Source organism: Musa acuminata, chromosome BXJ3-1 (genome assembly GCF_036884655.1).
Source record: "Musa acuminata AAA Group cultivar baxijiao chromosome BXJ3-1, Cavendish_Baxijiao_AAA, whole genome shotgun sequence".
NCBI lineage: Eukaryota > Viridiplantae > Streptophyta > Magnoliopsida > Zingiberales > Musaceae > Musa > Musa acuminata.
This window is the reverse complement of record NC_088349.1, coordinates 36353800-36378613: the sequence shown is the minus strand read 5'-3', so window position 1 is coordinate 36378613 and position 24814 is coordinate 36353800.

Here is a 24814-nt window from a genome sequence, read left to right as displayed (position 1 = left end):
TTAAAATAAATTAAGGGGGTTTCGATTACCTTATCGTTGAAAGACGTTAAGGCATAGTTTGCCACGTTGCCTTTCTTGATTTTCTCCTCATTTTCGGAGGAGCTTGATTCATCCCAATTTTTGTTCTTCTTCTTGCATTCAAAGTAAGTAGTTTCGTTCTTTTTGTTCTTTAATTTTTGTTTCATTTGTAGTTTAAGTTCATCATCACTTGAGCTTATACTCGAGTAGTCTTCATGTGTTATATGTCCCAAATCCTTCCTGTCCTTTGGAAGATTGTTCTCGAGTTTCCTTTTTATCACATTGTTCATTTCGTAGGTCATTAAAGACCCAATTAATTCTTCGAGTGGAAATGTTTTAAGATCCTTAGCCTCTTGAATGACCGTAACTTTTGGATCCCAACTCTTTGGAAGGGATCTTAAAATTTTAGTTACTAGTTCAAAGTTAGAAAAATCTTTACCAAGAGCTTTGAGTCCATTGATGATATTTGTGAAACGGGTGTATATGTCTCCGATGGACTCACTTGGTTTCATCCGAAAAAGTTCGTAAGAATGTACAAGAATGTTGATTTTGGACTCTTTCACTCGGCTAGTGCCTTCATGAGTGACCTCAAGAGTTTTCCAAATATCAAAAGCCAAATCATAAATCGAAACGCGATTAAATTCATTTTTGTCAAATGCACAATATAAGACATTCATAGCCTTTGCATTTAGAAAAAACATCTTTTTCTCCAAATCATTCCAATGGTTCATTGGAAGAGAAGACATTTCAAATCCATTTTCAACTATGTCCCATAAATTCAAATTCAAAGAAGGTAAGAAAACTCTCATCCCATTGAAAAAGGAAGGATGAATGAGAGAGTTCCCCTCTTGAAGGCTGTAAAGAGCCATTTCTTTTGGGTGTTAAACCTGTAGGGAAATCTTGTTGGGTGACATCAGATGCGTAGCGGAAGAACAAGAAAACAAAATCCCCGATTCCCAAAGAGATGTTCGTCGTCGTGCGAAGATTGGTGCGCAAAATCCGTGAAACTTAAAACTGCGTATAGAGTATATTGTGTTACCTAGGGAGATCGTATATCCCTATTTCCTTATAGATCCTTATGAGAGGGTGAAGGAGGTCAAGCGTCCTCCTCTCTAGCGGTGATCCACACAACAGGGCTGCGACGACGCTCCTCAAAACTCCAACCTACTCTAAGGTGGAGAGGGGGAGGAGAATAGGAAAGGCAAGCAAAGGCTCTAGCCTATGAGGCTCTAAATCCCTCCTATTTATAGAGGTCCCCTATCAAACCCTAATGGGTCCTCCCCTAATGGGTATTGGATCTGCATCCAATAAGACAAGGGCTCCGTCGAATATCTCATATCTGAACCTCTACTCATCGCAATGCCTACCATATGTGTGTGACCCTCTATGCCCAATATCGAACTGGCCGTGAGTTATACCTATCAAAACTCCTTCTAACTCAGTGAATTATTATCTCTGTAATAATTCACTTGACTCGTCGACTACGGATGTACTAGGCCACTACACCGTAGTCCCCAGACGATATAGGGGAATCCAATCCATTGGACCTATCTGTCCTCAATTACTGTGTACCTATAGTCCCCCATCCATCTAATATCCCAAAGACCCTATATCGAGCATGGTGCTGTCAGACCCACACGGTTTCTACTCGAGTCTCGCTCTAATGGATTCTCCCAGAGAACTCTTTCTCTCTCAACCCGAATGACCCTGGCTAGGGATTTGTTTGAGCAAGAACACATGGGATATTCCTCTCATGACACCGAGAGTATATGATCCTCTATCGACACTCAATAGCCCTCGTAAGGTCGACTACCACTCCCAATGACTAGCTGTACTAGATCTGGGACAGCCAAACCTATAAGTCTGGTATCAAAGAGTGGAGCACTCATACAGGACATCCTTAGTGACTCAAGTCTAAGGACCAGATACACCACTAGGACTATGGAATCACTGTCTAACAATAAGGCATCATCAACCATCCAGCATTTCGTAAGCGGATCAATCAGTGAACTCATTCTCCAATGAGCACCTGTATTGTATCCCTAGTGTCCCTGCACGAGCAGCTATGAGACCAGCTGCATCTATCATATGGAAGGATATACAGCACACCAGTCTGTCCAGTTATCACGATGTCCCTCTCGAGTAATATATAACCGGGATTATTTAGGATATGTGTTTAAAGGTAAATCAATCTCATTATCATGATCTCATCACGATCCGATTCCCTTTGCACAAATCCAAGGACATCACAATATATATACACATTTATGCAATAGTTATAAAGTAATATATGTCAAAATATAATAAGCAAAAAGATTCTGTATCAAGTCACACGTGTCATCACTCACGTGATTAGCTTGTTGGGCACCTATGACTAGCAATCTCCCACTTGATCTAAAGTCAATCACCTATGTGTCTAATCCCCATCAGACCCCTGTGACGCTCAAAGACAATCTGAGACAACGACTTTGTCAGTGGATCTACAATGTTATCTTCGGATGGAACTCTTTCCACTACTACATATCCTCGAGTTACGATCTCGTTGATAAGCTGGAACCTCCTCAGAACACTTCTAATGAGACCCGGGTTCCCTTATTTAAGTAATCGCCCCATAGTTGTCGCAATATAAGGAAGTCGGCTTCTCACTATTCGGCATGACTCCCAAATCTGTGATAAACTTCTTCGACCATACTCCCTCCTTTGTTGTATATGATGCAGCAATGTACTCCACCTTTGTGGTCGCGTCAGTAGTGGAATCTTGCTTGGAACTCTTCCAGCACACTGCTCCTCCATTCAAGGTGTACACATACCTTGAATTCGACTTGCTATCATCGACATCAGACTGAAAACTTGAGTCAGTGTAGCCTTCAACCTTAAGGCTATTACCTCCATATACTAGTAAAAGATCCTTAGTCCTTCTCAAGTACTTAAGGATACACTTTACTGCTTTCCAGTGCTCCAAGCTTGGATCCGCTTGATACATGCTTGTGACACTCAGAGCATACGCTATATTAAGCCTAGTACATAGTATGGCATATATGATAGACCCTATTGCTGAGGCATAAGGTATCATATCTATGTTCGTCCTTTCTTCTGGAGTCTTTGGGGACATACTCGTAGAAAGCGATATCCTATGTCTCATCAGTATGAGACCTCTCTTGGAATTTTTCATGCCAAACCTTTTGACAATAGTTTCTATGTACCTGGACTGGGACAAGCCAAGCATCCTTTTGGATCTACTTCTATATATTCGAATCCCCAAGATATAGGATGCTTCCCCTAAGTCCTTCATGGAGAAATGTTTAGATAACCAAGTCTTTACTGTGGATAGCATTCCTACGTCATTCCCAATGATCAGGATGTCATCCATATATAACACCAAAAAGGTGATAGCACTCCCACTTACCTTCCTGTACACACAAGGCTCATCTTCGTTCTTAACGAAGTCATAAGATCTGATTGCCTCATCAAATCTTATGTTCCAACTTCGGGAAGCTTGCTTTAGTCCATAAATGGATCGAAGCAACCTACACACCTTATCTGGGTAGTTCTTGGACACGAATCCCTCAGGTTGCATCATATACACCTCCTCCTCGAGGTTCCCATTGAGGAATACGGTTTTCACATCCATCTGCCATATCTCATAATCATAGTGTGCTGCAATAGCTAATAGAATTCTGATGGATTTTAGCATTGCTACGAGTGAGAAGGTTTCGTCGTAGTCAACACCTTGCCGTTGACGATACCCCTTAGCCATTAGCCTTGCTTTATAGGTCTCTATCTTTCCATCTACTTCGATCTTTTTCTTAAAGATCCACTTGCAACCGATGGGTACAATACCTTCGGGCGCATCAACTAGGTTCCAAACCTTATTGGAGTACATAGAATCCATCTCAGAATTCATGGCTTCTTGCCACTTCCCGGAGTCTATACTCATAATAGCCTCCTCGTAGGTCTGAGGATCAATATCCTCAACATCCTCTCCTCTAATATGTCCCACATATCTCTTAGGAGGATGAGATACTCTATCAGACCTACGTAAAGTTGAAACTTGTGTATTAGGTACCTGAATAGACTCGGGCTGTAGAGTGGTGCTTGAGCTTGGTTCTCCAACCTCGCTCAACTCTATCATTCTCCCACTATCTCCACCAAGAATGTGTTCCTTCTCAAGGAACACTTCTCTCTTAGCTACAAAGACCTTTTGGTCCTCGAGATGATAGAAATAATACCCACAAGTTTCCTTGGGGTATCCCACAAATTTGTATCGCTCTGTCCTTGATTCTAACTTATCGGGGTTGTATCTTTTAACGTGGGCAGGGCAACCCCAAATCTTAACAACCTTAAGATCAGGCTTCTTCCCTTTCTATATCTCATATGGTGTAGACACTACCGACTTAGTTGGAACTCTATTCAGAAGGTAAGCTACGATTTCTAGGGCATATCCCCAGAATGAGATGGATAAGTCAGCGAAACTCATCATGGACCGTACCATGTCTAATAGCGTACGATTTCTCCTTTCAGAGACACCATTGAGTTGAGGTGTATAAGGAGGTGTCCATTGGGATATTGAGGAACTGAGTAAACTCTGTACTTAAGTACTCACCTCCTCGATCTGATCGAAGAGTTTTGATACTCTTTCCAGTCTGGTTCTCCACCTCATTCTTATACTCTCTGAATTTCTCAAAAGCCTCGGACTTGTACTTCATTAAGTACATATATCCATACCTTGAGAAATCATTAGTAAAGGTAATAAAGTAGGAGTAACCACCAATGGCATGAGTTGACATGGGTCCACATACATCACTATGTATGAGTTCCAACAGCTCAGTGGCTCTCTCTCTAGTTCCACTAAATGGAGAGTTGGTCAGTTTTCCACGAAGGCAAGGCTCACAAGTTGCATATGACACATAGTCGAATGGATCTAGATATCCATCATTTAGCAACTTTTGAATCCTTCTTTCATGGATGTGACCTAGCCTACAATGCCACAGGTATGCACTGTTCATCTCATCTCGTTTCCTCTTGGACACATTTATATTCATGAATGTACCTGAAGCTTCATCAAGCTTTTGTTTCACCTTTTCTGCAAGGTACTCTTTGCAGTTCCTCTTCCAGTGCCCATCTTTGCCACAGTGGAAGCATTGGCCTTTGTCCTTCGTTGGGTCTTTCTTAGCAACCTTTGCTTTACTTGGTCTGCCCTTGCCCTTTCCCTTCTTAAGGGACTTTTCTGCTTTCCTTTTCTTTCTGGTCTCACCAGTGTAGAGAACTGGCTTCTCTTTCTTAATAGTACTCTCTGCCTCCCTCAACATATTGAGGAGCTCTGGGAGAGTCACCTCAAGCTTTTTCATATTAAAATTCATTATGAACTATGAAAAGGAATTTGGTAGGGACTGAAGCACAATGTCCACACACAAGTTATCCTCTAGGATCATTCCTAGACCTGTGAGTTTCTCTATCCACTCAATCATCTTTAGGACATGGTTCTGAACCGATGTCCCCTCAGTCATCCTAGTGCGGAAGAGGCTCTTGGATATCTCATATCGCTGAGTCCTTCCCTGTTCCTTAAACAATTTGCGGGCATGTAGGAGAATGGATCTGGCATCCATCTTTTCATGTTGTCTTTGTAACTCAGGAGTCATAGAGCCCAATATATAGCACTGAGCAAGAGTGGAGTCATCAATGTACTTCACGTAGCGAGCAATCTTATCCTCGCTTGCCCCTTCTTCGGGCGCAGGCATCACTGTATCAAGGACGTACACAATTTTCTCCGTCGTGAGAATAATTCTCAAGTTACGGAGCCAATCCGTATAATTTGGACCAGTGAGGTAGTTAACATCAAGTATGCCACGTAAGGGATTTGAAAGCGACATTTTCTAAAAAAAAAGATGCAGTAGAAATGAATAACATATAGATTTTGCAAGAAATAAACTATCAAGATATGGATTTCTATCTTAATATGCTCCCACTATTTTACTAACGAGTCACGCGACACCCTCAACACATGAAATGGAAGTCTCCGACAGACTTCTAGTGGGGATCAAGATCCAATTAGCGTCTTAGTGTAAACTCGAGGGACTCGACCAATCATACTAAGCCTAAAAGGTTGGCAACTCTTGCCGATCACAACTCCTTGTGATTCCCATTTTGTTCGGCCTCCGAATCACCATGGCCTCGAGGAACTTGACCAACCATGATGCTCGGTTAAGTCAACACCTTTGTTACAAGATGAGTCTGATTTGATGATATACCCTCGAGGGACTCGACCAAGCATACCATGCCCTTAGGTCACAGGTGACATCTCTATGTCGTAAGCAAGATAGCGAATCGCGATATAGGTGAGTCTCGAGGGACTCGACCAACTCAACCTACACCGGGAATCGGTTCCTACTTATAACGATGGAAGGCCACGTGGGTCAATCTAATTGCCTCACGTTTACCGACTTAATATTATCGAGAGAGATGTTTCTATGATTTGGTCTCCTAATATGACATGTCACACATATATATATTTAATATATATCTATATCGTATACAAATATATATACATATCTAGTATGTGTATAAGCAATCACACCAGATGATCATGGACCACAACCTAATGTGATTGGGCCCAAGCCAGTAGGCCTAATCACTCACATCAAGATCTATGTGTGCAATGGTGCATCTCCATGCCCTGTGATCATCCATCTCGTCCTTATCGGTTCCGTCGATATCTTGATGCATCTTCATGCATCGCGATCGTCCGTCTCGTGGGTCCCGCTATCATATCCACGCTCCCGCTGCGCCTCCTCATGTGATTATAACTTAATCATAGGCACGCAGGACCGACAATAAACGAGAAATGTAATGGAGGCTTGCAGACCTCAATAATAATAATCACAAGTACACACATCACACAGTCCATGATCATCCGTCCACACATCATACATCACATGTATAAATAATCATCATAATATAAGACTACTAGATAATGATAAAAATAATAATCAACTAAACCTTTTAATTAATTAATATTTTCTGAAATCAGGGACTTGTAGGGAATTTTTGAATTCCTAGGGGTATTTTAATAATTTGGACAAAAGACAGAAACTGAAATTTTTCAAATTCCGAGGGGCAAAACTATCTTTTGCCCAGAAAATCCTAATGCCCTACTCCCCTTTGCTGCTGCTGCCGCCACCACCCTGCTGGCGGCGGCGTATGCGGCGGGGCGAGGGTGCTACCCTCGCTTGCAGGCGGCACACCCGCTGGTGGCGCTGCCGCTGCAGGTGGGCGTCCCCGCGGGCGGTTCTGCCGGTGGGGCAACGCCCGCAGGCGGTGCTACCCCTACAGGTTGCTACCCCTGCGGGCGCCGCCGCCTCCGCGGGTTGTTCTGCCCGCGGGGCAACGCCCGTAGGCGGTGTTGTCCCGCCGGGCGGCCGCCCCTACGGGGCGGTTTCACCCGTGGGAGCAGCGACGGTAGGTGCCGCTGCCCTGCGGTGCCTCACCCCGCTCACCCTGCAAGAGAAGCAGCCGTAGGCGCCTCTGCCCGCGGGCTGCCAGCCCCGCCGGACGCAAGCCTTCTTCAAGTAGGCCGTCGGCCGGCTGCTGCAGACGCAGCCCCTGTGCTGCCTGCCCGTGGCTGCGCTGCACGCACGCAGATCGAGGGCAACAACTGTTGCTGCCCTTCCTTGTTTTTGCGTCAACAATTTGGACGTCAAAATTCTTCCTAAACACAACACACGCAGTTCAAAACCAATCAGTCGCATGAACAACCTGGCTCTGATACCACTATTGGGAAATCTTGGGGGGCGACATCAGATGCGCAGCGGAAGAACAAGAAAAAAAAATCCCCGATTCCCAAAGAGATGTTCGTCGTCGTGCGAAGATTGGTGCGTAAAATCCACGAAACTTAAAACTGCATATAGAGTAAATTGTGTTACCTACGGAGATCGTATATCCCTATTTCCTTGTAGATCCTTAGGAGAGGGTGAAGGAGGTCAAGCATCCTCCTCTCTAGCGGTGATCCACACAGCAGGGCTGCGACGATGCTCTTGAAAACTCCAGCCTACTCTGAGGTGGAGAGGGGGAGGAGAATAGGAAAGGCAAGCACTTGCTGCGACGACGCTCCTCAAAACTCCAGCCTGCTCTGAGGTGGAGAGGGGGAGGAGAATAAGAAAGGCAAGCAAAGGCTCTAGCCTATGAGGCTCTGAATATCTCCTATTTATAGAGGTCCCCTGTCAAACCCTAATGGGTCCTCCCTAGTGGGTATTGGATTTGCATCCAATAAGACAAAGGCTCCGTCGAATATCTCATATCTGAACCTCTACTCATCGCAATGCCTACCATATATGTGTGACCCTCTTGGCCCAATATCGAGCTGGCCGTGAGTCATACATGTCAGAACTCCTTCTAACTCAGTGAATTATTATCTCTATAATAATTCACTTGACTCATCGACTATGGACGTACTAGGCCACTACGCCGTAGTCCCCAGACGATACAGGGGAATCCAATCCATTGGACCTGTCTGTCCTCAGTTACTGTGTACCTATAGTCCCTCATCCATCTAATATCCCAGAGATCGTATATCGAGCATGGTGCTATCAAACCCATACGGTTTCTACTCGAGTCTCGCTCTAATCGGATTCTCCCGGAGAACTCTTTCTCTCTCAACCCGAATGACCCTGGCCAGGGATTTGTCTGAGCAAGAACACATGGGATATTCCTCTCATGACGTCGAGAGTGGATGATCCTCTATCGACACTCAATAGCCCTCGTAAGGTTAACTACCACTCCCAATGACCAACTGTACTAGATCTGGGACAATCAAACCTATAAGTCTGGTATCAAAGAGTGGAGCACTCATACAAGACATCCTTGGTGACTCAAGTCTAAGGACCAGATACACCATTAGGACTATGGAATCGTTGTCTGATAATAAAGCATCATCAACCATCCAGCATTCCGTAAGCGGATCAATCAGTGAACTCATTCTCCAATGAGCACCTGTACCGTATCCCTAGTATCCCTACACAAGCAGCTATGAGACCAGCTGCATCCATCATATGGACGGGTATACAGCACACCAGTCTGTCCGGTTATCACGATGTCCCTCTCGAGTAACCTATAACCGGGATTATTTAGGATATGTGTTTAAAGGTGAATCGATCTCATTATCGTGATCTCATCACAATCCGATTCTTATTGCACAAATCCAATGACATCACAATATATATATATATATATATGCATTTATGCAATAGTTATAAAGTGATATATGCCAAAATATAATAAGCAAAAAGATTCTGTATCAAGTTACACGTGCCATCACTCACGTGATTAGCTTGTTGGGCACCTATGACTAGCAAAACCAACTGAGAAATAACGAGGCTCTGATACCAATTGTTAGGATCGGAGCGGCACTAAGAGGGGGGGGGTGAATTAGTGCAGCGGATTAAAATTTGTAAGTTTGAAAACGATTTCATAAATGCGCAGAGATTTTGATTCGACAATGAATGACTTGGAGAAAGTAGCTTGAGTAAAGTGAGAAGATGAAAACCGAAAGCTCACTGCTATGTAAATAACGGTTTCAGAAAAGTAAATACTCACACATTCAAGGAACACACCAATTTAAAGTAGTTCGGTCAAAATGACCTACATCCACTTGCGAATCCTTCTTCAATGAGGCTCCCAACTTTCACTAACAAATCACTTTGAAGGGGAAAGACAAATACCCCTCTTACAACCTTTTACAAATGGTTCACACTCTTACAGATTTTTCAAAGAGAAAGAGGGAGGTGAACACTTAAGCTATTGAAAACAAGTCTTGCTAAAGACTTTGCTTAGGCTTTTTCTCAATCTCTAACTTCTCAAAAGTTTGTTATCTCTGCTGAGAATTGAGGGGTATTTATAGGCCCCAAGAGGATTTAAATTTGGGCTCCAAATTTGAATTATTTTTGGGTTCCCGATGCTGGCGGTGCCACCGCCTGTCAGTGTCTGACACTAACAGTGTACTAGCAGTGCCACTGTTCAGTCCGACGATGCCACCGCCAGACCTCTCGGGTGCTGGGCGGTGCCACTGCCCGATCCTTCGGGTTCTGGGCGGTGCCACCGCCCGACCTTATAGATCACTAGTTGGGCTTCAGATATGGCCGAAACCAAGTCATATTCGGGCCCATTTGGCCCCTAACTAGGATGTAGGATTATTTCTTAATCTGGACCCTAGTTATATGCAAACTATGAGGTTAAGATATTGTCCTAAGCAGATCTTTATAACCGGCAATGTCGAGTTTCCTTCTGGCGAGCTTTCCGGTGATCTTTCGGCGGACTTCCAATACACCCTCGGATTTCTTCCGACGGACTCCCAACGGGCTCCCGATCTTGTGGCGAGTTCAGCAAGTCTTTGGCAAATAGCCGAACCTTCTCGGTGATCCCTGCGAACCTCCGACGATCTCTTTGGTGGACTTCCGAAAACTTTAACAAGTCTCCAATTTCCTCTCGGTTGGTTCCGGCAGCATCTCCGACGAATCTTTGGACTCTCGAACACCCATCGAACTTAACTTCTGTTGACTTGCTTTATGTCTTCAAGCTATCATAGTTAATCCTGCACATGTAAAACAAAACTTCAATCGAGACAATTAATCCTAAGCAATTAATCAAGTTGTCCGGCATTTCATTGGTCCCTCGATGCTTCATCCGATTCTTTGGCGTATCATCCTCTCTTGCGGCCTATTGCCCAATCGGCCAGTTGACTCTGTAACTCTGATATCCTTGGCACAATACCCGCTCTTCTTGGCCCGATACCCCGAATCCACGGTCCGAAGCCTTCTATCGATACGTCGACTGATCCACCGGCCCGACGTCCAATCTTCTAGCATGTTCCTCCGGTGCAACATGATTTTCCTGCTTTAATTATCTCATCCTGATCGAAGTATCCTGCATCACTCAAAATGCAGATTAAATCACAAACACATATCAAGTGGTTTCATCATCAAAATACGATATTCAACACTTATCTCTCATGAAATGATTTATTTTTGTATAACTCCTTGTATTCATCACTCAATTAATTTTTCTGAATGTGATGAAATAAAAATATGCATGAAATATAGGATGCAATGTAATTTGACATTTAGATACCATCATGATTTAAAATGCTATGATTTGTTACTAAAATGATGTATTATAAATGTTGATTTAATGTTTGGTATCATGAATACTTTAAATGATGAATGTTTGGTATCATGATCAAAATATTGATAAATACTTAAAAATTTTAATGTCTTAGCATCGTGTATGATATGATCATAATGATGATTGATTTATTTTTTTTGGATATCATGCATGAAAAATGAAATGTAAGGTTTTGAAATTATATATGTTTTAATTTGAAACTATTATGATGCGAAAAAAGATTGATACTTCAACTTTGTCGTGATTTAAAAATTGATATAAAGGAAAAAGAATTACAACATTATATTCTTCCTTTCTTTTTGACAAAGACAAAGGGGGAGAAATACTGCTAGCTTAAACATTGTAAAGGAAGCAAATATTTACTAGCTTACATATTGCAAGGAGAAGAACTTGATATCTTGAACATCACCAAAAATTTACTACCTTGCATGATGTAAAACTTGCTAGATTTGCTAGCTTGTCATCTAAAGAGAAGCAAAAATTGTAAACGTACATATCACAAAAAGAGGCAAAACATTTTAGTTTGCTCAAAAGCAAGAAATGCTATCTTGCAATCTTAAGAGAAGCAAAAGTGATATCTTGTCTATCTCAAGAAGCAAAACTTGCAACTTGCACATTGCAAAAGGAAGCAAGAATTGCTAGTTTGCATACTTCAACAAGAATGCTATCTTGCATCTGTTTTTGAAATATTGCTAGCTTGCATGATAATTAAACTTGAGATTTATGATACAATGTATTGAACTTGTATCTCAAACAAATGAAAGTTATACTTCTCTTTTGTTTTAATGACGAAGGGGGAGAAGTATGTTGATGTTATGCATGATTTTAATCATGACATGTTTGCTTGGATTTTTAAATCCAAGAGTCTCTATCAATATGTCATATTGATAGGGGGAGTTTGTTTAAACTCCGGAAGTTTAGTTAACTCCATCATCAATTGGTTGTCATCATCAAAAAGGGGAAGATTGTTGAATCTCAGATTTTGATGATGAAACCAATTGTTGAGTGTTTATGATTTAATCTGTGTTTTGAGTGACACAGGATGCTTCGATCATGATGAGACAATTAAATCAAGAAGAATCATGTTAGGCCGGTGGAACATGTCAGAAGATTGGACGTCGAGCCGGAGGATCGGTCGACGTATCGACAGAAGGCTTCAGGCCAAGAAGAGCAAATATTACGCTAAGGATATCGGAGTTACGGAGTCAACTGCCGATTGAGCAACAGGCCGTAAGAGAGGACGATGCACCGAAGAGTCGAATGAAGCATCAAGAGACCAATGACATGCCGGACAACATGATTCATGCTTAGTACTAATTGTCTAGATCGAAGTATGTTTTATATGTATAGGATTAACTACGATAGCAATACATAAAGCAAAATGAAGTCCTGGAATTAATGATACAATTTCGTTGGGAGTTCGAGAGTTCGTCGGAAGTCCGAACGTTCATCGGAAGTTCTGTCGGAACCAGCCGAGAAGTCTCAGAGCTTGCCAGAGAAGCTCGTCGGAACTCGCCAAGAAGATCATTGTGAAGTCCAAGAGCTTGTTGGGAGTCCGTTGGAACATTATCGAGAGATCGTTAGAAGTTCACCGGAAGATCGCCGGAAGCTCACTAGAAGAAACTAGACTTATGGACTTGTTTACCTTAGAATATGTCTTAGGAATCGTAGTTAGCATGTAATTAGGTTTGGATTTGGGCCAACCCAATTAGGGGCCAGTTGGGCCCATGTAAGGACTGTATTAGGCCCAATGAGAGGCCCAAACAATGTCTCAAGAAGTGGCACCATCGTGGCACAGTCTCCAAGATTGTGTCAAGCGGTGGTACCATCTGTCTGGGTGGTGGTACCGCCCATACATAGCCTCCGAGAGGCTGCAGGCGGTGGCACCGCCGGACTGGGCGGTGGTACCGCCCAGCATAGTGTTAATGTCAGACTAACACTGGCGGTGGTACTTATTGAATCTCGGATTTTGATGATAAAACTAATTGATAATTATTTATGATTTAATCTGCATTTTGAGTGATGCAGGATGCTTCAATCAGGATGAGACAATTAAAGCAGGAAAAATCATGTTGGGCCGGAGGAAAACATGCCAAAAGATTGGACGTCGAGCCGGTGGATCGGTCGATGTATCAACAGAAGGCTTCGGGCCATGGATTCGGGCATCGGGCCAAGAAGAGTGGATATTATGCCAAGGATATCGGAGTTGCAGAGTCAACTTACCGATTGGACAATAGGCTGCAAGAGAGGACGATGAGCCGAAAAATCAGACGAAGAGTCGAGAGACCAATGACATGTCAAACAATATGATTAATGCTTAGTATTAATTGTCTAGATCGAAGTATGTTTTTACATATGCAGGATTAACTACGATAACAAGGCATAAAGCAAAATGAAGTCCCGGAGTCAATGACGTGATTTCGTTGGGAGTTCGAGAGTTCGTCGGAAGTTCGGACGTTCGTCGGAAGTTCTGGCAGAACCAACCAAGAAGTCTCAGAGCTTTCCAGAGAAGCTCATCAGAACTCGCCAAGAAGATTGTCATGAAGTCCAGGAGCTTGTCGTGAGTCCACCGGAACATTGCCGAGAGATCGTCGGAAGTTCGCCGGAAAATCGTCGGAAGCTCGCTGGAAGAAACCAAGACATAAGGACTTATTTAGCTTAGCAAATGTCTTAGGAATCGTAGTTAGCATGTAATTGGGTTTGGATTTGGGCTAACCCAATTAGGGGCCAGCTAAGCCCATGTAAGGACTGTGTTGGGCCCAATGAGAGGCCCAAACAATGACTCAAGAGGTAACACCGTCATGGTACAGACTTCGAGACTATGTCAGGCAGTGGTACCACCCAGTGGCCCAGTGCCAGGTAGTGGTACCGCCTAGTGCATTGTCAGTGTCAGACTGACACTGGTGGTGGTACCGCCTAGTGTAGGCAGTGGTATCGCCCAACGCAAGCGGTGATACCGCCCATGCCCAGGAAACCCTGGATGAGATGTTTTTAGGCTCTAATTTTGAATCAACTTGAAGGCTATAAATATCCCTCTTATCCATGGTTAAAAGACACAAGCACAGAGAATTTAAAAGTGAAGAAACACTACTGCAATCTCTTTAGAAATTCCCTCCTCCACTCTAAGTTTAGAATTCTGTAAGAGATGAGTGAGTGCTTGTAAGGGTTATCTCCTAAACCCATGAAAAGGAGAAGACGGGTGTAAGAAGGAGGTTGATCTTCACCTATAAAGGAAGATCGATAGTGGATGCTGGTAGCCTCGACAGAAGAGGAATCAGAGGAGTGGATGTAGGTCACGATGACTAAACCACTATAAATTGATTTTCATTATACTTTGAGCAATTTATCCTTACTGCAAACCTTTTTAATAGCTTACTGCCTTCAATAATTTTCTGTATGCTTTCAAGCTATCTTTACAAAATCGATTTTATCGGAATGAAACATTTTTGAAGATGTGATTTTATCACTGCACTAATTCACCCCCCCTCTTAGTGTCGTCCTCTTGATCCTAATAGTACCGCCCGGACCCAGGAAACTCGGGATGAGATATTTTTAGGCTCCAAGTTTAAATCAACTTGAAGCCTATAAATACCCCTCTCATCCCTGGTTAAAAAACACAAGCACAGAGAGTTTAAAAGTGAAGAAACAATGTTACAATCACTTGAGAAATCCCCTCCTCTAAGTCTAAGTTTAGAATTATATTTAAGAGGAGTGAGTGCTTGTGAGGGTTGTCTCCTAAACCCAGTAAAATGAGAAGAGGGGTGTAAGAAGGAGGTTGATCTTTGCCTATTAATGGAAGATCGATAGTGGATGCTAGTGGCCTCTATGGAAGAGGAATCGACGAAGTGTGTGTAGGTCACGACGACCAAACCACTCTAAAATCTGGTTTGTATTTTTTTGAGTAATTTACTTTAACTGCAAACCTCTTTACTTGCTCTTTACATCCACTACTCTCTTACATATGCTTTCAAAGTTAAGTATTTCCGAGTTCGATTTTATCGTATGAAAGGATTTTCTGAAACCGACGTTATTTTACCGCTGCACTAATTCACCCCCCGCCCCCTCTTAGTGCCGACCCTTATTCCTAACAAAATAGGTACCTAAAAGAAACTCATCTTTCTTATAGACATCTCTACAATTGAAAGCTAGGAGCAAAAATAAAAATTTTGATAGTGGATGCTCAAGGCTTTTGAGCATAGATCCAACACACTTCACAAAGCTCACTATCCGAAATAAAATAATTTTAATTGAAGATGCTTTATGTTCAATGAAATCATATTGATTATTTTATATTATCCATGAGGATTTGAAGTATTGATGATTTAAAATCTTATATTTTGGAATTATGTGTTATACTTTTGATCTTGATGATTTTTGTGATAAATCTTGTTTTTCAGTTTTAAACATGATGTATGGTTTTGACATAATAAAAAAAAACTTGGGCATGCTCGTATGAAATCAATCATATAAATTGAAATAACTAAAAAGATGAAAGCATTTTTCCTAAAATTTTCTCAATCGAGTTTTTCAATAAGAGATTGATGAATTTATGTTATTTTATGAATCTCTTTAACTATAAAAGTGATTTTGATGATTTAAATTTGAATGACTTTTATCCAAATCTTTCACATAATACTTAAGATTTATTCTAAATGAATCAAGATCTTTTATCTCCTATATTTCTTTTTTATTATTTACAAAAGTAGAATTATCTAAATGAATCATAAATTTTCTTTTGATTCCTCAGAATTATAACTTGAAATCTTTTATTAATCAAGATTTCTTATTATATATTCTCGTATCATTCCTTCTTATTATTTAAGAGGAGATTTTTTTTTCTATGAATCATGATTTTTCTTATGAATTATAGGAATTATAACTTGAAATTTTTTAATATATGAATCATGATCTTGACAACTTGAGATTTCTTATACATGAATCAAGATATTTTATTCTCCTATGTTCCTTTTTGCTATTTACTAAAGATAATATCTTTTTCAAAATTTTTGACTTAAGATTTTCCTTACAATTCAATCTCCTAAGTTTTTTTATTTTTTTTAAAGGAGATCAAAATAAATCATGTCTTTTGGTATTCACATGATCTTTGATATTATATCTTTTTTGACATGATTTTTATTATATATAATTATCTTATATTTATAATTTGTATATCTCATGATATGATTGAATCATTGATTATAAAAGAAAAAAATTACACTATTATATTCTTCCCTTCTCTTTGACAATAACAAAGGGGGAGAAAGTCTTGCACATCGTAAAGAAAAGAAAAATTGCTAGCTTGTAGGTTTCAAGGAAAGAAAACTTGTTAGCTTACAAAAGGAAACAAAAATTGTTAGCTTGCATATTGCAAAAGAAAGCAAAATTACTAAGTTGCACATTTCAAAAAAATAGAAACTTGCTATCTTGCACATCTCAAGAGAAAAGTGCTAGCTTACTCATCTAAGAGAAGCAAAACTTGCTAGCCTTCGTACTTTAAAGAGAAGTAACACTTGCCAACTTGTTAGCTTGCACATTCTAAAGTGATGTAAATCATGCTAAATTGCTAAATTAAACATCACAAAGAAAAGCAAATATCACATCTCAAAAGAAGCAAACATTTTACTAATTTTCATATGTGAAAAACTTGCTAGCTTGCATATTCAAAACTTGCTATCTTACTAGCTTACATGTTTTAAAAACTTGCTAGTTGCACTTCTCCTTTTGGTTGATGACAAAGGGGGGGAAGTTATGATATCATGCATGGTAGGATATAATGTACTTTGATATTTTCATACCATGATGATTTGAAATATTTATGATTAGAAATGATGCATGTAATACTCATGATTTTATGATGCATGCAATGATGTGAAAGTCAACGGTTATCATTTTCTGAAATTCAACCTTATTTCAATATGACATATTGATAGGGTGAGTTTAGTTTAAGCTCCATCATCAATTGGTTGTCATCATCAAAAAGGGGGAGATTGTTGAATCTCGAATTTTGATGATGAAATCAATTGATGAAGTTATGATCTAATGTGTATTTTAAGTGACGTAGGACTAACTTCAATTAGGGAAGACAAATCGATTAAAGTAGTAGAATTAGATGTTGGGCCAGAGTGGAACATGTCAGGAGATTGAACATCGAACCAAAGGATCGGTCGAAGTACCAGCAAAAGGACTTCATGCCATGAGTTCAGGCATCGGGCCAGAAGGATCGGACATTATGCCATGGAGATTAGATGTTGCGAAGGTCAACATATCGATTGGACAATATGTTGCAAGAGAGGATGATGCGCCAAAAGGATCGGACGAAGCGTTGGATGAACCAATGATATGCCGAACAATATAGTATTCTGTTTGTAATCGATTGTGTCTAAATTGAAGTAGTCATGATTGTAATTGAGTTAATTTTAGGAGGAACCTTACTAACTCAATTAGGGGCCCATTGGGCTTGAGTTGAGACTATTTTGGGCCAGGTGTAAGACCCATTCAATGACCCAAGATTAGTTGGAACCACCTATGAGTTGAAAAAGTCAAGAGCACACTTTTCCAAGCTATCAAGCGGTGGTACCGCCAGACTAGACAGTGGTACCACCTAGTGATAGTGTATCATGTGATGGTATGACTAGATTGGGTGGTGGTACCGCCCAATGATAGTGTTGTAGGTGATGGTACCACCAAGACTTGGGAAACCCAGGATGAAATATTTTTTGGCTCTATTTTTGAAGTCATTTGGGGTCTATAAATACCCCACTATTTTTTGCTTAGGTAAGCAAGATAAAAAATGGGAAAGAATCCTTGACGAAAAAGAGTTGAAAAAGCTTGAAAAGTGTTGAGTGTTCTCCTACACCTTTTAGTTTACAGTTCATTCTAGGAGAGGTATAAAACTTATAAAGGTTCTCTCATGAGCCTGTGAAAAGGAGAAAGAGTTGTAAAAGGGTAGTTGATCTTCGTCCATTGAAAGAAGATCGATAATGAAAACCAGTGGTCTCGAGTGAAGAGGAATCAAGAGTGGACATAGTGTCACGGACTTAATTAGTATTTCCTAAGTCATGCGGTACCCTTGCGTGTCCGTCCGTAAAGGTCAGTCTCCTCAAAACCTCCTATGGTCCCTTAGGACCTACAAAAGAAAAAATGGGTTAGAGAAAGTGCTTCACTCGGAATCCATAAGCAAACATTCCAGGAAACACTTCATAGATAATGTAAATTACAAACATACTTTACAAGCTCTAAACGGTTGCACAACAAAAGGTCAAAATGGTTCACTACAGACCGAATATCTCTCACAAGTGTCCATATGACATAACCTTTATTTACAAGCATAAGAAGGCTACCAAACCCAACGAAAATGGGGCTTTTAAGCCTTCGACTGTCCCTCTACATGCTGTAAAGCATGAACAAACCAAAAGACATAGACATATATATGTATTACATCAAACATCCTGTTTAGAACTTTACCTATGACATTGTCCCCTACTTATTCCTTCGATGTCCTCGTCGAAGCCTTTATCGACACTGCAACTCCTCACCTTTGCTGAGTCTTCAATCTTATGCTCTAGCTGCAATGCGTCTCTTGGCTCCTAACTACTCTCTACTGCTGTTTTTGAGTAGTCGAACCTTTGATCTGCCATGCTACTTCAACTCACTAATGACTCTAACTCTAGTGTGGGGTTGGCTGAGTTGTGTTGATCCCTGTTGGTTCCTACGAATCCTCTAGATGAAGGAAAAGACCATCCTTACTATGCGCTAGTCTCTCAAATGCCTCATGTTGCTTAAACTAGGTGGATGCTTGTTGGAGCTTTAACGAGCATCACCTCGTAAACTTCTAAAGTTTTGGGTTCTTCCTCTATAAAATTTGCTTATCGACTCTTCTTTCACTTAGTTGTCACTTCCAAGTAGATTTGCATCACTTCCGCTTTCGATTGGCATTCTGTTAGGAAATGAAGCGGATAATCTACTCTTAGTAGCACTGATCACCATTGGTGATGATTTGATAACTATTATCTTCTAATATCTTCGATGGGTCTTTGAACCTATACATAGCTTCTTTGCTGGATAGATAAGAGAATTAGGGTACTCATTTTCGCTCATTCTCTTAAAGGTTGAGAAGGCAATGGTTACTTGACTTCGCTCGCCTCCTTAAGGGTTGTACTCCATGCATCGAACTGGTTACTGGCCTTCACTTGCTCTTTGCTCATACTTCTGAAACACTCAAAGTGTTTGCACTCCTTGCATTGAGTTAGCTACTATGATTTACCTTCTTAATGCCATCGAACTTTTGGAATGCAGAAAGTTTTCACCCTAACTTGGAGTAATTCTCTAATAGATTTGGTTGCCTCTGGGATTGTACTGCCTTCTCCATCAACCCGGCTTCCTACTCCATTAAGTAGCAAAGGTATAGCACTGTGTACTGCCTGCTTCGTTCCTTGGTTGTGCACTCTTGCATGACCCGAAGTCCTTCACTTTCGGCTATCTTGATGAGAATTTCGTTGACACCAGTCTTACAAAGTTCCTTGGCCTCTGCTCTTCAGCCTTGTCTCGGTACTTGGACTTTGCCTCTGCATGCTCCACCTCCTCAACCCCTTTCACGACCAAGCGCTCTCCCTCCATGAGAGCAAGGGATCAATGACTTTTACGGAAGTCCCACCTCTACGGTACAATGATGCTACCATGCCCATGGCCCTACTATTCGTCGTCTCACATTTGCATCCCTTTTCTTTATGATTAGTAGATATGTCTCTATGGCACTCCTCCAAGTCCATCTCCATTTTAACTGATACTTGATTTTGGGTTGCTAAGTCCCTCTGGACTCGTCGTCGCTTCCTCACCCCTTTTGACCCCCTACTTCAATACCTCTATGTTCTCCAAGTAACTCCCTTTGGTCGATGGAAAGACAGACTATAACTCCTATGCATGGCCTCTGGCATCACGTTGTAGGGTTTACACTGATTCTGTTCTCCTTAGCTTCCTTAGTAGTAACGTTCGCTTACTCGACCTTATCTTCTAACTTGCCGGGCTCCCTCAAGCGAATATGGGCTCTGGAGCAATCTAACTCTCCAACTGCTTCAATCATGCCTTTGCATGATTAAGTCCCTCCCATGGGACTCACTAGTACTTACATTCGAACTTTTTCCCTCGGTGGAACACAACCCCCATATGCTGATAACCAAGGCTTTCATTTGATGCAAGATTCGATGCACGCACGGAAGACCTGCCTCTACGGTGCCATGGCTTTCAATCCTTGAATCCATAGCCCTTCTTGTCGTCGTATTGTTCACCGAAGTGGAGCTTCCAGTAGCTCCTGATCATACCTCCGTATAATATAGTCCCTCACGGGACTAGTCATGTGTATCGCATTGCCACGAACTGTTCCACCACGATCCGCTGCACCATGTCACCTCCTGGTGACATCTCTATTCTATTCTGATCCTAGTGGGATAAACTTGAATTGTGATCCCTCTATGTGTGGCCTTTGCTAATACATCACAGGGTCTCTTCCACCTTCGATTTTGTTTGCTCCTTTGGCAATCGATCTTCATCCACCCGCTCTAGGACAGTTTATCGCCTAGTAGCTCCCGAAGTCCACCGACTTTGCTGAAAATGGTGCACCATTATTTGGATCCTAGGCCTCTGTCTCTACTAGCATAATCTCCATTGTGCACCGCTTCCTTCATGGCAACTTGAATGACAATACTGTGGCATATTCTTCAAGAGTACTTGCCTCCACATCCTCTTGCCTCGTGTCAAGGCCTTCTGAACCTAACTTCGCATCCACAAGTTGAGTCACCTTAGTTCCTTTATCAAATGCTTCTCCAAGATAAGGTGCATGTGCCCATAAGCTCCTTTTGTCTTTGGCACCATGCAAGATGAGTCTGCTCCATCAGAATGAAGGACCCATGGAATAACATGATCTTGCTCTTGCCTTTACAATAGTTCATCCTTGACCTTTGTCCAAGGAAAGCTCTGTGCCTCTACTCCATGTTCCATCTTCTATGTCGGCTCCCTTCATGCGGCTTGGGTACTTCGCCAAGTTATACCCAAGTTGCTCAGCTTCTTATTTTTGCATTGAGTTGATGGTGGCCCTCATGCCCACCATTCCATGGGTCAGCCCTCCCTTGAGTCTGATCTCTATATCGATTGTGTGCCTTCATTTGTATTGCATTGGGTCGCTTCCTCACTTAATCTCACAATGCATCCACTAATGCATTCTCTCAAGCGAGATCATACGACGACTCCTCGCCGCTCGCTTGGTCCATTGAGCTTCGTGGAATTATTATTTTTGAGGTACTCCTCCTCAACATGTACGGTCTATTGCACATGATTCTCCCTCTGGAGAGCCGGGACTTATCCCTCCTGGATATCTATCCCGTTGGAGCAACATCTCTTTTCATTACGGAGACCACCATCCCCTTGGACTACTCTGATTTGTTGAACAAACTGCGCATTATTCTACCTCCTACAAACGCACTTGCTAGATTGTGACTCCATGTTAATACAGCCCCCACTACACCACTCAAGGCCTAGCAACATGCTGAACTCACTGCACACTTCAGCCTCCTACGAATGTATCCTTCACATGCCGAAGAGAAAGTTTCAATGCTCCATGACGCCGAGTTTCGATCGCCTTGGGATGGCCGTGAATATTCCATCGTCCGCATACAAGCCCATGTATGAGTACCGAATTCTTCGAGTTAGCAATTTCCCTCACCTTTGTGAGCTTTAAACAACTCTTTCGATCGCTGAGTAACTCATTCCAACTTGCATGGTCTCATCCTTTACCAAGCGCCTCGCTTACCTTGAGCACCATCAAGTATGGTTGTCAATGTTGAGCCGTAGCTCAAACTCAGCCATCCCAATCTTTGTGCACTCCGTATACTTCCAAGTTTGTTTATTCTCGTGGTGTCTCTTGCACGAAGGGTTGGTCATTCCTCTGAATGACAATCTCATATGCCCGCTCCTCCGAGTGACTCCTTTACCCTACATCTCCATGCTCGCTTTCCCCTAAACGGTTGCGCGTGTGCTGACTGCCCTCAACGCAGCCCCGCTAGGTCCCCCACGTTTGCATGCCAAGTGTTTCTATGAGTGCTTATCCCGCTCTGATACCATTTGTTACAGACTTAGCTGGTTTTGCCTAAGCCGTGCGGCACCCTTGCATGTCCGTCCACAACGGTTAACCTCCCCGAAACCTCCCATAGTCTCTTAGGATCTACAAAAGAGAAAATGGGTTAGAGAAAGTGCCTCACTTGGGATCCACAAGCAAACATTCTAGGAAACACTTCATAGATAATGCAAATTATAAATAGACTTTACAAGCTCTAAACGGTTACACAATCAAGGGTCAAAATAGTCCACTACAAACCGAATATCTCTCACAAGTGTCCACATGACACAACCTTTATTTACAAACCTAAGAAGGCCACCAAACCCAACTAAAATGGGGCTTTTAAGCCTTCGACCGTCCCTCTACATGCTGTGTAAAGCATAAACAAACCAAAAGACACGAACATATATAAGTATTATATTAAACATCCTGTTTAGAACTTTGTTCGTGACAGTAGGTCATGACGATCAAACCACTATAAATTTGGTATGCTCTTTTCCTTTGCTGTTTACCTTTATTGTAAATTGCTTTACTAGCTCATTATATTCTTATGAACATTTTTGATACGAGCTTTTTGTTGAATCTCGTATTTTGATGATGAAACCAATTGATAATTATGTTTATGTTTAACTGCATTTTGAGTGATGCAAGTCTACTCGATCAGGATTAGACAATTAAGGCAGGAGGAATTGACGTTGCGCCGAAGGAGATCACGTTAGGATATTGGATGGCAGAAGGCTTCGGACGTCGGGCATTGGGCCAAGAGCATAATTGCGCCAAGGATATCGGCGTTGCGGAGGTCAACCGCCGATTGGGCAACAAGTCGCAAGAGAGGACGATGCGCCGAAGAATCGGACGAAGCGCCATCCAATGACGTGCAGAGCAACAGAATGTCAATTCGCGTTGTAATAATTGTCTAGATCGGAGTTGAGTTTTGGTTTGTGTGTGCAGGATTAACTACGATAACGATGAAGACATAAAGCGAAACAAAGTGCTGGAGTCAAGCGCGAAGGATTCGTTGGGAGTTCGAGAGTTCGACGGAAGTCCGAAGGTTCGTCGGGAATGCTGCCGGAACTAGCCGAGAATGAGTAGGGAGCTTGCCGAAGGGTTTTTCGGAAGCTCGCTGGAAGGTTCGTTGGAAGTTCGCGGAGCTCGCCGAGAAAGATCGGAGCTTGCCGAAGAAGCTCGTTGGAACTCGTCAAGATCAAATCGTGAAGTCTAGGAGCTTGCCGGGAGTCCGCAGAATGGTTTCCGAGAGTTTATCGGAAAACCATCGGAAGTTCGCCGGAAGCTCGCCGGAAAAAGTCTTGACTTACGGACTTTGTAATAGCTTAGAAAATGTCTTTAAATTTGTAGTTAGCACGTTAATTAGGGTTAGGATTAGGTGTTAATCTTATAACCCAAGTAGGGGCCAATTGGGCCCGAGTTCGGACTGGTTTGGGCCAAGTTTGGAGCCCAACCAGTGAGCTGAATTGGCCTAGGCGGTGTCACCACCCAGGTGGCACCGCCCAGCACCCGAGAGCTGGGCGGTGACACCTCCTGGGCTGGGCGGTGGCACCGCTTGGTTGGGCGGTGACACCGCCAGCATCGGGAACATAAAATTCAAATTTTTGGAGCCCAAATTTGAATCCTCTTGAGGCCTATAAATACCCCTCAAGTCTCAGCTGAGAAAATAACTTTTTGAGCAGCAAGTGTTTGAGAGAAAGGTCTTAGAAAAGTCCTAGCTAATCTTGTTTTCATTTTGCTAGTATTCACCTCCTTCTTTCTTGCTGAAAATTTGTAAGAGAGTGAACCGCTTGTAAAGAGTTGTAAGAGGGGTATTTACCCTTCCCTTTCAAGAGATTTGCTAGTGGAAGGTGGGAGCCTCATCGAAGAGGGGCCTCGCAAGTGGATGTAGGTCATTTGACCGAACCACTTTAAAATCGGCGTAATCTCCGGTTTGCGTTTATGTTTATGCATTTATCTTTCTGCAAACCTTTACTTTGCTAAGTTCACTGCCCTCATCTTATTACGTATGCTTTTAACGCAATTGAAACGGTTTCAAACGAAAACGTTGCTTTTATCGTACGAAAGATTTTCTAAAACCGAAGTTTTAATCCGTTGCACTAATTCACCCCCCCCCTCTTAGTGCTGCTCCGATCCTAACACTTTTTGATATGAACATTTTCAAGTTAAACATCTTTTTGATATGAGCTTTATCGAATGAGTTTTCGAACCGTCAAAGATTTTCGAAAGTACTAATTCAACCTCCCTCTTAGTGCCGATATAATTCTAACAAAGGTTCCTCCTCGGGGGCTAAGTCGTCCAGGTGTTTTTGTGCGGCCAGTGATCCTGTATGACAAGCCAACGTCAGGGGTTGCCCGGCGTGACTCCTTCGATGCTTAAGTTAGAGAAAGGGAGAAGATAATAATATAAGTTGTATGACTGAGTTAGTGTGTTCTCCCCTTTAGCGTGAGTTGATAGGTACCTTTTTATACTTGATACTTAGGTTTTTTTATCGATTGGTTTGGGATAAGA